The sequence below is a fragment of the Dermacentor albipictus genome, chromosome 5 (assembly GCF_038994185.2).
Source record: "Dermacentor albipictus isolate Rhodes 1998 colony chromosome 5, USDA_Dalb.pri_finalv2, whole genome shotgun sequence".
Classification (NCBI taxonomy): domain Eukaryota; kingdom Metazoa; phylum Arthropoda; class Arachnida; order Ixodida; family Ixodidae; genus Dermacentor; species Dermacentor albipictus.
In genome coordinates, this window is record NC_091825.1 from 108,083,937 (window position 1) to 108,096,823 (window position 12,887).

General features: G+C 49.6%; 1 protein-coding gene across 13 annotated transcripts in view; it reads left to right on the forward strand.

The window, feature by feature from the left end:
- LOC135897135 (uncharacterized) overlaps positions 1–12,887 on the forward strand; it is a 771,735-nt gene that overhangs the window by 626,863 nt on the left and 131,985 nt on the right. Inside the window, exon 1 of one of the 13 annotated variants that reach the window (XR_011514571.1) lies at positions 131–284. The exons of the other annotated variants lie outside the window; for them this stretch is intronic. The gene's annotated coding sequence lies outside the window, so the exon portion shown is untranslated. Of the gene's footprint in view, positions 1–130; positions 285–12,887 lie in introns of those variants that run through there. 13 annotated transcript variants of the gene reach the window in all.

A 12,887-nucleotide genomic window follows, 5' to 3' on the forward strand; every position in this document is an offset into this window, starting at 1 on the left:
TCTCAGCCGTATCCCCTCGTATCATCGTTCTCTTCTTTCTATATAGTGCGTTCAAAAGCGAAAAATAAATAGGAGCAACTTGTACACGCGCGTGTTCTTGATGCAATGTTAATGACGTGCCCGCGCGGATCGAACGAGGGAGCACCATTTGCGGAGAGTCAGGTTGGGGAGTTTGGCAACCTGTCGTCGCCGCGCGTATACAGCGTGAGACGCCTGCATCGAGATTGTACACGGGATGCCAACAAGCCGAGTTCGACTCTAGCACGCGGCGCGGCGTCGATCAGGTGCGTACAACGAGTGGTGGTGACGGTGAGCGTTTCGATAACATCGAAGAGGCCGGTCGCAATACCCCCGCGTCTGTCTACGCCCCACACCCCCTCTGTGTTTGCGTGTTTGTTTGTTCCGCCTGCGACTCGCTGTGAGGTAAGCAACGAGTGGCACGCGAGACCGCGATGCTCTGAGCGCTGCGTCCCGGTGTGGTCAATCTCCGTCAGCTGCTTTTGTTTCCAGCGATTGTCGTATAAGCGTCGCCTCCTCTGGTCCCGGTGTACAGAGAAACGCCCGATGCTTCGTTTGATGCGAGGATGTAGACGTATAAGCTGTAGCGCCCCAAGCTTTTCTTTTGTCGCTCGACACGGCATAAGAATGAAGGAGGCGTACCTTATCGAGCTGCGCGACTGCGTGCTACACCGCAGTGCTGTTCAGCTTGCAAATCTTGCGGGTGAATCATTCCTGATTCTGGCAGTTGGTATATGGTATAGGCAATAGGGAAAGGGTTTCTAATAGGGCTACTCTTTGTTTCGAATAGTGTTTCGAGGGATGGGGCACTTTCAATATTCTAAAATGTCAGCGCACGCAGGAGCTACACGGGCACGGTGCTACTGAACCAGCGGATGCGAAATTTTACAAGCCAAACACACGTATTATTCCTGGTTCCATCTTAAAATACCTGAAGTTTTTGGATCCTCGTGACGAAAGATTTAGTATTCGGCATATCGCTCGCTAAATTATCGATTGCATCTGAATCACCACAAGGCACACGTTAAAGAAACCTCAGGCGTTTTATCACAATTCATGGGACAGTTTCGCCATTTTAAGGTACTCGATTTATTATTATTATTATTATTATTATTATTATTATTATTATTATTATTATTATTATTATTATTATTATTATTATTATTATTAATATTATTATTTATTGCCGCTTTGTCGATGTCTCGCTTTATCGCTCCCGCTACTCAAGAGGCGCTGAGATAGCGTATACATTGAGGCAAGGCACTTTCAGATTAATGTTCTTCCTGCTCCTTCCCTCTTTCTCATCACAGCTTATCGCAATATTCAGTGGCGTATCACGTCACGTGGTCTCTGCATACGACCTTACAGCCGTGCCATATGGGCGGCGTGCGAGGTGCCCACTGGGCATGGCAACAAATCCCTGCGCCCCTGAAATCTACTGAACCGTGCGCACGGAGTCCGGCCTGACTCCACCACGGGAGTTCTCACGCGCACACGTGTCAAGCCACGCTTCTCTCTTGGTCGAGCAGTGCAAGACGCAGGGAGGGGAATATATACGCAGCAATGAATGCTGATACATTCAGCTACAGATGCGATGGAGGAAGCAATACACAGAAAAAGAAGGGGGCGGGGAAAGGCCCGTCGTCGTCGCTGGAAATAAGCTTTATGCAGTACAGTTAAGCCAGATGGCGAAGAAGCGAGGTCAAAAGAAGAGAATCATTAGTAAGAGGGAAAGAAACAACGATTGTTCCTCTAGTGATATCCTCCCGCGTTTCACTCCTCCCTCGTTCTCTCTCTCTCCCCCTCTCTATTTTTACGTTACTCAGAAGCGGCACGAATTTATCGGCGATTTTTCGCCAATACCAATATACTACTTGCTCGACCCCACGGGCGCAGCAGAAGCCGAACGCATACTTCTTGCTGCCCCGATGGAAACTGTGTCATGGGGTGACCGGTCCCTCGGGAGCTGGCGATCCCGTTCCGCAACGCCGCATTTGGTCGCACACAGGGAAGGGGGGGCACACACATGCAACACTGTGCGCTGCCATCGTTCCGACTACCACTGCAGCCACACTATGGCGACCATCTGCCGAGAGCGATGCGACTTCGCCCACCGCACAGCTCGCTCGCCACCCGACACGCTGCTGCGATAACGGGCGGGCGTCGCAGGGTCGGCAGCGAGCTCCTATATACGCGAGGATCATGAGCGCGAAGGGGAGCGGCAGGTTGGGGTGCACGGGCCAGGGTTTGCGGCTCCTCTGTGTGCATGCGGTCTTTTAGTGCTGCCTAATAGACGGGGTCCGTGAGCCCATGCGTGCGCGTTCGCGTTCGCCACTCCCCCCCCCCCCCCCCCCCACCCTTTCTTTTTTTTTCACCGATGCGACCTCCTCCTATACACCGAGGCTTCCGGCCTGCACGCAGACACTTTTCACGTTAATTGCTCCTTTCCATTGGCGCTCCTGGTGACAAACTCGACACTTGCGCGTCCCTTATACCGGCCTGGCGCATCGCATCGGCTTGTGTGACGTATTTCGTGGGAAGGGGCCGAAATTTATTTAGAAATTTAGCAAAATATAGATGGGGCCCGATTTCGTAGCTCTGACGGCGGTATATATTTCAAGTGCAGTCGCAAATCTTTTTATAAAATTTGTATGTCGGCGGGTGTCAGGATCGCCAAACTACTTTCGTTAAGTCTTTGCAGAATTCCGGAGCCATGGCAACAGAGCAGTAGAGGTTTGTAGAAGAGTGATCTGCTGATGTATATTTGCGTCCTACAAGTCTGATACGTTCGCATTAGTCTGACATAGAAGCTTCTGCAGCGCAGTATAGGCAAGCATGGAGGCATACAGCGGCTGGCACAGCGTGCCTGCATGTATGTGTGTGCGCGCGTGCATGAGTGCACCTACTGGGCGGCAAGCGCTTTTATGTCAACAATAAACGAACTGCCAGATTAAGCTAGTTCCGCTTTGCTTCAGATATTTCACATGCAAAGTTTAAACGCTTAAAAATTTGGCAGAAGCCTGGACATCTCAAGCATTGACGTTCGTATAGGCTGCATTAACTGTACGTTTACGATCCGAGAGTTGTGAAGTGTTTTGCCAGGCATATGCTTTGCTGTGTTAGAGGTCTCGTGGTGGACTTTACATTTAAAAGCCATAACTTGTCTATATGCGAGACGTCGTGCAATATGGCTAAATACAGGTTTTTGTTTCCGTTACGCGCCTACGCCAGAATGCGGCCACCTTATTTGGGAATCGAACACGCGACACCCAACAAATCAACAGCGGGACACCCTATAGCCGCTCATTCACCCCATAGAGTGCTTCGTTTTGGCAAAACCACTCGCTAAATCGCTGTTCGTCAATGCAGGCCAGGTAGGACATACCTTACATGATGGAAGGCGTGAATGACCTTGCTTTGTGTCCAGAAGCAAAGAAAGTGAAGCATGCTAGGGAAGAAAGAAAGAAAGAAAGAAAGAAAGAAAGAAAGAAAGAAAGAAAGAAGGAAAGAAAGAAAGAAAGAAAGAAAGAAAGAAAGAAAGAAAGAAAGAAAGAAAGAAAGAAAGAAAGAAAGAAAGAAAGAAAGAAAGAAAGAAAGAAAGAAAGCTCACGCCCCATTTTCACTCTGGTGTGGGCAGCATAATTTACGACGTCCACTATGCGTTACGAGACGGCCTTGGACGTCGATGCTAATCTCTCTCTGCGTCCTCCCGGATTAACGGTACGCCACACTTCTCCTTGGAACGAAGAAGGCGCGAGGTCACGAGATCGCTCTCAGAGATTCAAGCAACCGCAAAATGCCCGCGCCCGCCGCTCCTCAGGTGGGTCGGCAACCTGTTGTGTGCGCCTAGCTGTACGCCTTTCGCGGCTGCATTGTTTCTTCCCATAGCCGTGCACACTACACTGGCAGCGGGTGGCGATCGCAGTTACCGAGCCGTGAGTTGTGGACCACTATTCTGGGCGCCGCCCGGCCACCGCTCCAGTGTCTCTCGAGCATTGCGCGAGGAGCCAGTCTCCGCGGTTGCCTGGCCGGCATTCAAAAGAGACGGCAGAGCAGCGCTACGCGTTTCTCCGACGGCTTCCCTCGGGATCACCTATGCAAATGTGAAAGGCCTAAAGCTCTCCGGGGCGGGCACGTTGTCTCTAACGACGCTTCCAATCTTAGACGGCCACCAGCGGCCAAGGCCCTGGCGGCCACCCGCGCCGTCGCTCTGTACAAAGGGGGCGGCACGCTCGGTCATTCACGAAATGACTTGTTTCTTTGGAGCTCTCTCTCTCTCTCTCTCTCTCTCTCTCAGTTTTTTTTCTCGCCGTCCGCTGACGGGCACTCCTGTTGAGCTCAAAGAAAGGGAAGGAAAGGAGGATGGCAAGTCGAGCCTTTATTAACGTTGTTGAGCCTTCCGCGTCGCTGGACTGCCGATGAGCTAGCTCTGTGCCTGGAATCTTAAGAGGCCAGGCCAGCCGCATTTCTCTACATGCTCTCTGCAGCAGTCGCAGCGGTTTGTTTGTCCGTTTCGGCTTCCGTACACTGTAGCCTAAGCTGCAGAGAGTCTGCGGAAACCGGTGGGGGGTGCTGTGAGGAAAAGATATATGTGGCCTTTTGCAGTCAATGCCGCTGCCCCCGAAAAGGCTATAGAGGCCAAGTGGAGCTGTTAGACCCGTCGCCTTGACCCTTAATGGCGGCCATGATTGCGGGGGTCGTATCGTGACGGACGCGTTTCCGATCGCTCCTTAGTTGCGAGCTTCCGGAAGCCGTTTATAGGATAGCGGTCTTCGTCGATCACGGCACACGATTGTGTTTCTTTTGTGTTTTGTTGTTGCGCTTGCACTCAATAAGAGTTTGATTATGGCTTTATTTTCCGCGCATTCTGTGGTTAATGAGTAGTTAAACAGCCTTCGTATATAGTTAGCCCTCTTGCTGAATTTGCGCACAGCCACTTCGAGTCTGTATGACCATGTGTGGCGTATGTATACAAGCTATTATAGGTGTGCAAATATCACTGATGCAGGATTGGGATGGCGCTACATGCATCTCTGTTCTTCTACGAGCATTTCACCAAACACTACTTACTTAAGAGTCAAGGTATGTGGAAGATTCAGTACTCACGGTAACTATTCAATCCATATGCTTGCAAAAATCATCCTAAAGGGCAAAAGTCAAGCATACCTTGAAGATGAAAAAAAAATGATAACCGTGGTTAGATATCGCACTATTCTCGAAGAGCGTATTATAGTATTGCTAATGAAGATAAATAAACAAGCCGTTGAAGGCGAAAGTGCTGGCTGCGAAGAATTAAATGTCTAAAATAATTTCAAATCGAATGATAACGAATCCAACAAATTACAAAACAAGAAAATACCTTGCATATACTTCTGTGCTCAGCAGCTCTACGGTGTGGTTGCTTCCATAATTACCGGCCAATGGGCAGTGAATTCATGCAACAGTTATACTGAATGCGTCGAAAGGAAATAAAGGAAATCATGTAAGTGTATTAAATATCGTAGGGTAGCATAGGGTGTGTATATGCATGAGACGAAAAAGACCAAATCACTCTGCGCAGAAAGTAAAGGCTACAGACACTATATAAAAACTTTCAACTACAGTTATTATACACATTTACACATAGGCTTCTAGTATACCGGTACAAGTCTCGTGGCTCAAGCAGAGACAAGCCTGAACGGCCGAAATAGGTGATCGAGTCGTGTCCGCGGCAGCCCAGGCACCGAAGGGAACGTCAAAATGCCAACAGGGAAGCATGTAGCAGCAGCAGTGGCTACTTGTACGCCAGCCTAACTTTTCGGCATCGTCGCCTCGCTTCTGTTCTCGCGACCGATGCGTGCAGTGGAGACGGGAGTGTCGGAGTGGGGGGGGGGGGGTTCTTTCCATCGTTTTTCGTGTCCTCTCCTCACGTATCTGGGCTTACACCTCGACACGGTGGCGGCTCGCGTTGTACCCCGTTCGAATCGGGTCCGCACCCCTACGGGCACAACAATGGCAGGATGTGAGGGGTGTGAGGAGGACGCGGGGGGCAGGAGGAGGGGGGGGGGAGGGCAGTCACCCTGCGCCAGCGACAAAGAGGCCGACGCGCGGAATCGGTCCTGCTGCTGCTTTGCCACAGTGTGCTGCCGCCATGCCTAGAGTGTAGACCCGCTGCTGCAGACCAGGAGGCGAGAGCGGCGCGGAGGAAACATTACACAAAACGCTCGGCGCTATCAAATTTTCTGCCAGGTGGACGGCCGGCGGCCGGCCCCCCGATAATGCGCGCGGGGATCACAATGGGGAGAAGGGTCTGCCCCGTGTCCGCGCCCCCCAATCACCTCCTCCCCCCCTTCTCCTCATCCCTCCCATTTACCCTCTGCTCCCTTGCGGACCCACCGTCTTATATGGCCGCGCGGGGTAAGTTGGGGAACCGCTTCGGCCGCAGCCAGACACCAGGGTGCCGATGTCCGCGTGTGTGTTTGCTTCTGTGTCTGTACGTAGCACGCGATGCTTTGGGATTCTTACCGTTGTCCGAGCTGGGGAAAGATAGTCGACGGCGGGCCCGGGCGACGAATTCGTCACTTTGAACAAACAACAAAGGTGTCCCGTCAACGCCTCTGTGGGTGCCTCTGTAGCTACCCCTCCGTGTGTCCCGCTCGCTCCAACCCCAAGCTCGCTTATCGCCCCAGCGGGGAAGTTTTATTTCTTCTACACGCTGAAAACGGTGAACGCATCGTCCGCAATGGTTGCGCTGCGCTTCGTTCGATTTCAAATCGCTTCACTTCCGTATGTATACGTGAGTGCGTTAGCATCACGTGTGCTCGTCTGAGAGCGCTGTCGCTCCGATTTCGCTTCCCGTGACCTTGTGCTGGCCGCTTCCGTCCAATGGCCAATACATGAGTTGTTCGTGATTCTCGTTTCTGTCTATGTAACTTCCGGTGCTGCCGTATTCAGGCCTCATGTTACCATTTAACTGGGAAGAGCCGTGTTAACAACTTTTTTTTTATTCAACTCCGGCAACGTATTAGGCCATCTTTGGTTACCTCAGTTTGTGTTGCGCAATCTGTGCCTGTCTCCTCTTGTTGTACTGCGCATGTGCTGCTTTTGTTCTTGATAGTCCCGTACCAACTAACCCGACAGCAAACCCTCTTGAAGAAAGGTGCATCGTGTATGAAAAAGAACGAACGCCTGCAGAATCTACTTGACAAATTAGGCGCCCGAAGAGCGAAACGGAATGCTAAGACAGTACTAACGTTCATGACACAAGGCGGACTCGGGAATAGCCTCGCCATCACCTGCACGTCAAAGTTTGTCGCATTTTTGCACCCTCGGGCACACTTCGCTAACCAAAATAAGCAAATAGAGCGAACACCCTCACTCACACCTAAACAACGAAAAAAAAAGGGGGGGGGGGGGAATTGCTTTCCAGCGACACTGCATCTTTCAGCTCATTCTTCTTTTCAGCTTGGAAGGCGTCGACGAGCAACATGTGTCTCGCATTGCACAAAGGACGCCGGCGTCGAGGGTATATGTGCGATATACTACGCGCCCGGAACCGCCTCGGCGGCACCCCTGTCCCAAAGAATCTGTGACGCCGTGGGCCGCACATGCAAGGCGCGTGGGTACCCCGGCAAGGGCGGAAGGGAGGGACCGTCCGAATAGGAGCCTGGGGTCACTGCATGCGCCTGTATTGGCCATATAGACTCCACGCCGGCTAAGAGAACAAAACTTGGCTGAGGAAAAAAAAAAGAAAGAAGTGAAAAGAGTGACGAAGGCGTCCATGCTCGCGCACAAGACTCGAAGCATTTCTTTCGTCGTGGTTTGAAAAGGAACCCGAGGATAGGAAGGTGACGCTCTTTGAAAGAACGACAGAAACATTTTCCGCTAGGGTTCTGAGGCTCGCAGCGGCAACGCCTTGTACAGAGAACCTAGGCCGCGGTGCGGCTTCGACCAAAAGAAAGCCGCGAGGAGGCCGTGCGCGCGGCGTGGGTCACCAAAACCCAGTCGGGGCGTGGAGACCGGGTGTTTATTATAGACTGGCGCCTTGAAAAGCAGCGTGAAAACCGTGTTTCCTTAAAGATGCAGATTAGCTGCCGGTGGTCGACCAAGCAGACGTTTCTTCGACTTTGTCTCTCTCCTTTTTTTTTTCGTTTATTCCTGCATCTATTCGTTTTTGTGGTTGGTCATCGGGAGGTGCTTCTTTTGCCCCTGCTGTGATCGGCGTCTCTGCCTGTGTGTTCGGGCAACCAGGCTTGAAACAGGCCGTGTCGTCTTCTGTGCGCCCGTTGTATGGCGCCTGTCCACGTGTGCGGCTTCGATTGGCTTGGCTTGATTGGCTTGGCTTGGCTTATACTGCGGTCCTTCTGGTAGATTGGTCTCGACGCGTTTTTCCAGCGTGCCGCCTCGCTCCTTTGATCCTCTCTGACTGGCTTCGCAGAAAAGGCCTGATCGGCCGTGCAAAAAGCGCGTCCCTTCATCGGTGAATTGGAAACGCGCTCTTGTGTGAATATTTTAGGATATGCGGACGGGCAACATGCGAGTTTTTCCAGCTTGCTTTCTATCTTCTCGCTTTTTCTTTGTTGTTTTTATTTTCCTTTACGTTCTGCACTACGCGCTTGAGAAGGCATAGCCGCACTTGCCATTATACTGCTGTCTCGTATCGGCAATTTGCGGGCCGTGATGTCTTTTTGGCTGTCCTCATTTGTAGGCAAAGGGGCGTTGACGTGTCTGTAGCGTTTCGCCTTTTCGCACCCTGAGTCAGCCTTGCACTAGTCAGCCTTGCATCCGCCCTAGTCTGCCACAGAAAGGCAGACTAGGGCGGATGAGACGGGACGCTTTCGTGTTCTGTTGCTGCCGTTTCTGGCTTTATTTCTTTTAATTTTCCTCTTCATAGCCACCAGTTATTTGGCTATACAAATTTTAGAAAGTACGCGTTAGACCCTTCCTTATTTTTCTCGTTTGTTTTGTTTGTTTCATACTTTCCTTAATGACTCGAGTTTATTTTTGATGATTGGAATAGCCGGCCTATAGGTGTCCTATATTTCCTCTGCTCATCATTTATTAAATAACCAAGCAACAGTAGTTTGAGTCATGTCTGCCTTTTTTTCGCAACTGTTAACTCGTAACAAAAACAAATCGAAAGATGTAGACAGACGGTATACCGCCGAGGTTTGAAAACGGAGAGCGTATACCGTTGTGAGCCGTACCTCTCTTTGTGTATTGTGCCGCTTACCCAATGTTGCCAGAATCCTAGGGTGCCAAATATGAACGTGAAGGGAAAGAAAGGGTCGGGAGAGAGACATAGAAAGTAGATTCAACATTTATTCCAAGTTTCGTTTGACCATCATCATCAGCCTATTTTATGTCCACTGCAGGACGAAGACCCCTCCCTGCGATCTCCAATTACCCTTGCCCTGCGCCAACCGATTCCAAATAGCACCTGCTAAGTTCCTGATTTCATCGCACCACCTAGTCTTCTGCCGCCCTCTACTGAGCTTCCCTTCTCTTGGCACCCATTCTGTAACCCTAATGGTCCAACGGTTATCTAACCTGCGCGTTACATGAATTCCCCAGCGCCTTTTTTTTCTCTTAATGTTGATTAGAATATCGGCTACGCCCGTTTGCTCTATCATCCAAACCGCCCTCTTTCTGTCTCTTAACGTTCTGCCTAGCATTCTTCGTTCCATCACTCTTTGCACAGTCTTTAACTTGTTCTCAAGCTTCTTTGTCAGTCTCCAAGTCTCTGTCCCTTATGTCAGCACCGGTAAAATGCACTGATTGTACACCTTCCTTTTCAATGATGATGATTAAGCTTCCAGTAAGGAGCTGACAATGTCTGCCGTATGCTATCCAACCATTTTTTATTCTTCTATGAATTTCCTTCTCACGGACAGGGTTCCCTGTGATTAATTGACCAATTGGTAAACGTACCCCTTCACAGACTGTAGAGGCTGACTGGCGATCCTGAATTTTTGTTCTCTTGCCAGGTTATTCATCCTTATCTTTGTATTTTGCATATTAATCTTCAACCCCACTCTTACACTCTCTCTGTTAAGGTCCTCAATCATTTGTTGTAACTCATATGCAGTGTTGCGGAATAGAACAATGTCATCAGAAAAACCGAAGGTTGCTGAGGTATTCGCCGTCTATCCTTACTCCTAAGCTTTCCCAGTTTAATAGCTTGAATACTTCTTCCAGGCACGCAGTGAATAGCATTGGAGAGATTGTGTCTGCTTGTCTAACCCCTTTCTTTATAGGTATCTTCCTACCTTTCTTTTGTAGAATTAACGTACCTGTGGAATCCCTGTAGATATTTTCCAATATATTTACGTAAGCGGTCTGTAGTTCTTTATTTTGTAATGCTTCTATGACTTCTGGTATCTCTACTAAATCAAAAGCCTTTTCGTAATCTATGAAAGCCATATAGAGAGGCTGATTGTACTCGGCGAATTTCTCGATGACCTGATTGATGACATGGATGTGATCCATTACAGAGTATCCCTTCCTGAAACCTGCCTCTTCCCTTGGTTGACTAAAGTCCAGTGTTGCCCTTATTCTATCGGAGATTATCTTGGTGAATATTTTATATAACACTAGGCGTAAGCTAATGGGCCTATAATTTTTTCCATTCTTTAAAGCTGCCTTTTTGTGGATTAGTATAATGTTTGCATTCTTCCAGTTTTCTGGGACCCTTGCACTTGATAAACACTTCATATAGAGAGCCGCCAGTTTTCCAAGCATAATGTCTCCGCCATCTTTGGTTAAATCGACTGTTATTCCATCTTCTCCTGTCGCTCTTCCCCATTTCATGTTTTGCAAGGCCCTTCTAACCTCATCGTTATTTATAGGAGGAGTTTCTGTATCCTGTTCATTACTGTTTCCAATCCTGAGTCCTCTGGGTACTGTACGGGTCAGTATAGAATTCTTCCTCTGCTTTTACTATACCTTCGAGATTGGCTGAGGACATTATGAAAAGATGATGATGATTTATGTGAAAGAGAACTATTTTCCAAACTTTTCACTAAATGTCCGCTTACCTTTTGACATTATTGCGCGTGTTTTTAACGCCGCGCGTGTGACAAGCAAGACGGTAGGCAGACTGCGTTGGAGTGGCTAATGGCCTTTTCGGTGCACTTTGGTTTGGCTACAGCTCGCTGGCCAAAGCATTGAGTCCATTGTAGCAGGAGCAAGAAAACTTACGAGCCTTAAGTAGTCGCACGTTCTATGCCTCACTTTCCGACACTGTTTCGCATTACTGGCTTTGCCGCCGGCCTCTCGAGCCTTTCTTGAAGGTGGCGCCACCACGTCAGAGAATGTGTTCACCTGATTAGGCACCACAAAGCAGGTATTTCCGGATGGCTCTGAGTCCGCAGAGGCCAAAGCGGGACAAAACACTGTCCCACGCGTAATGGGTGGGACAGCGGGACCACGGCGGTATACGGGCGCGACGTGTCCTAAATTGAGACTTCACCAAGATCCTTCAGTTTTCCTGCCAATTCACAATCTCTTTCGCTTCGCTAGAATCAAGGGCTTAGGCACCCTTTACCTGCTCAGTTTCCTCAACTTTGAAAACAGAATAACAATAAGAAAAACTAATTCGGCAGGACCCATCTCACGATGACTGTCGAGGGAAATGCGAATAGCATTGAACCAACGTAGCGGCACAATGCATTGCATCCGTCAAAACGTGTTTCCCTGGGAACGCTCGGCGCCATCTAGCTGCATTGCTGGTAAGCCTGCGCGTGGCATTCGAAATACATGGTGCGCCGGTGTCTGCGAATGCTGAGAGAACTGTTCCCTCACTTGCCGCACACCCAGCGGCGCATACTTAGGGAGCTAAGTTGGCTAGAGGTTGGCCTGGACTCACGCTTGTGATAACATTTATGCAATGTGTCCTTCACGTCGTTCCTCCCATTATCATCCCCCATTGTGACCCTTTTTTCTTCCCCTCTTCCCCTTCCCTTACGTAGAGTAGCAGGCCGGATGCTCCGTTTCCCGGCCGGCCTCTCTACATTTTCCAATCATTAAACTACTTCTTCTTGCGAGTAGTTCATTGAGGTGCGTCACATAGCCAGTGCATTTGTGACGCAGCCTGCTAATGCGTCGGCTTGCTGTCCTTGTGACGTGGGCTCGATTCCGCTAAGCATCGGACAAATTTAAGGGATCTATTTCCTGATTGAAGAGGCGGCACATTCTCAGTGGCACATACCTAGTTACCTAAATTGCTGTCAAGGACATTCATTGACGAGCGCGGCGCACACCTATTCTGGCACGTATCCAGTGCTCCAAGTCGGCGTCAAAAGGTTTCGTTGAAGAGCGGTATTTACCCCGTCCTGCATCTAAAGGGACCCATGTCGGTGTGTAAAGGGTTCGTTGAAGATCTGTACGCATGTTCACATTGCCACATACTCAACCACCTGAATTGGTCCGATGGTTGTTCCTCTGTTAACCTTGTTTCCTCATCACACCAGCCCCATGCGCTACCCATTCGACCGAAGATTACTCAGTGAGTCAGGCTGGTGGGAAAACGGTTAGATACAAACATACACAGCCGCCGGAAAGTACCTGAAGTGCCCTGAGAATGTTAAGGCATACAAAAAAATAACATAAATGTTTTGGTGTTTCGCTATGGTTCTCGATCGAGTGTCAAATGATGTCGATAATGAGGGCGGTCATAATGATGATAATGGTGGCAGTGGTGGAGGCTGTCGTAAGATGACGACATGAGCATCTCCTCCGAAACCGTTAAATTTAAAAAATGAGTGAGGACTTGGGTTTCCCATGTTAGCAAAATTTTGAAACCCGCGTGGGGGCTTTCGCTGCAGTCGTACGTGAAGACCACTTTGCGATTTCAGTAGCTCAAAGACCCGGCGACAAAATAAGAAAGGAAA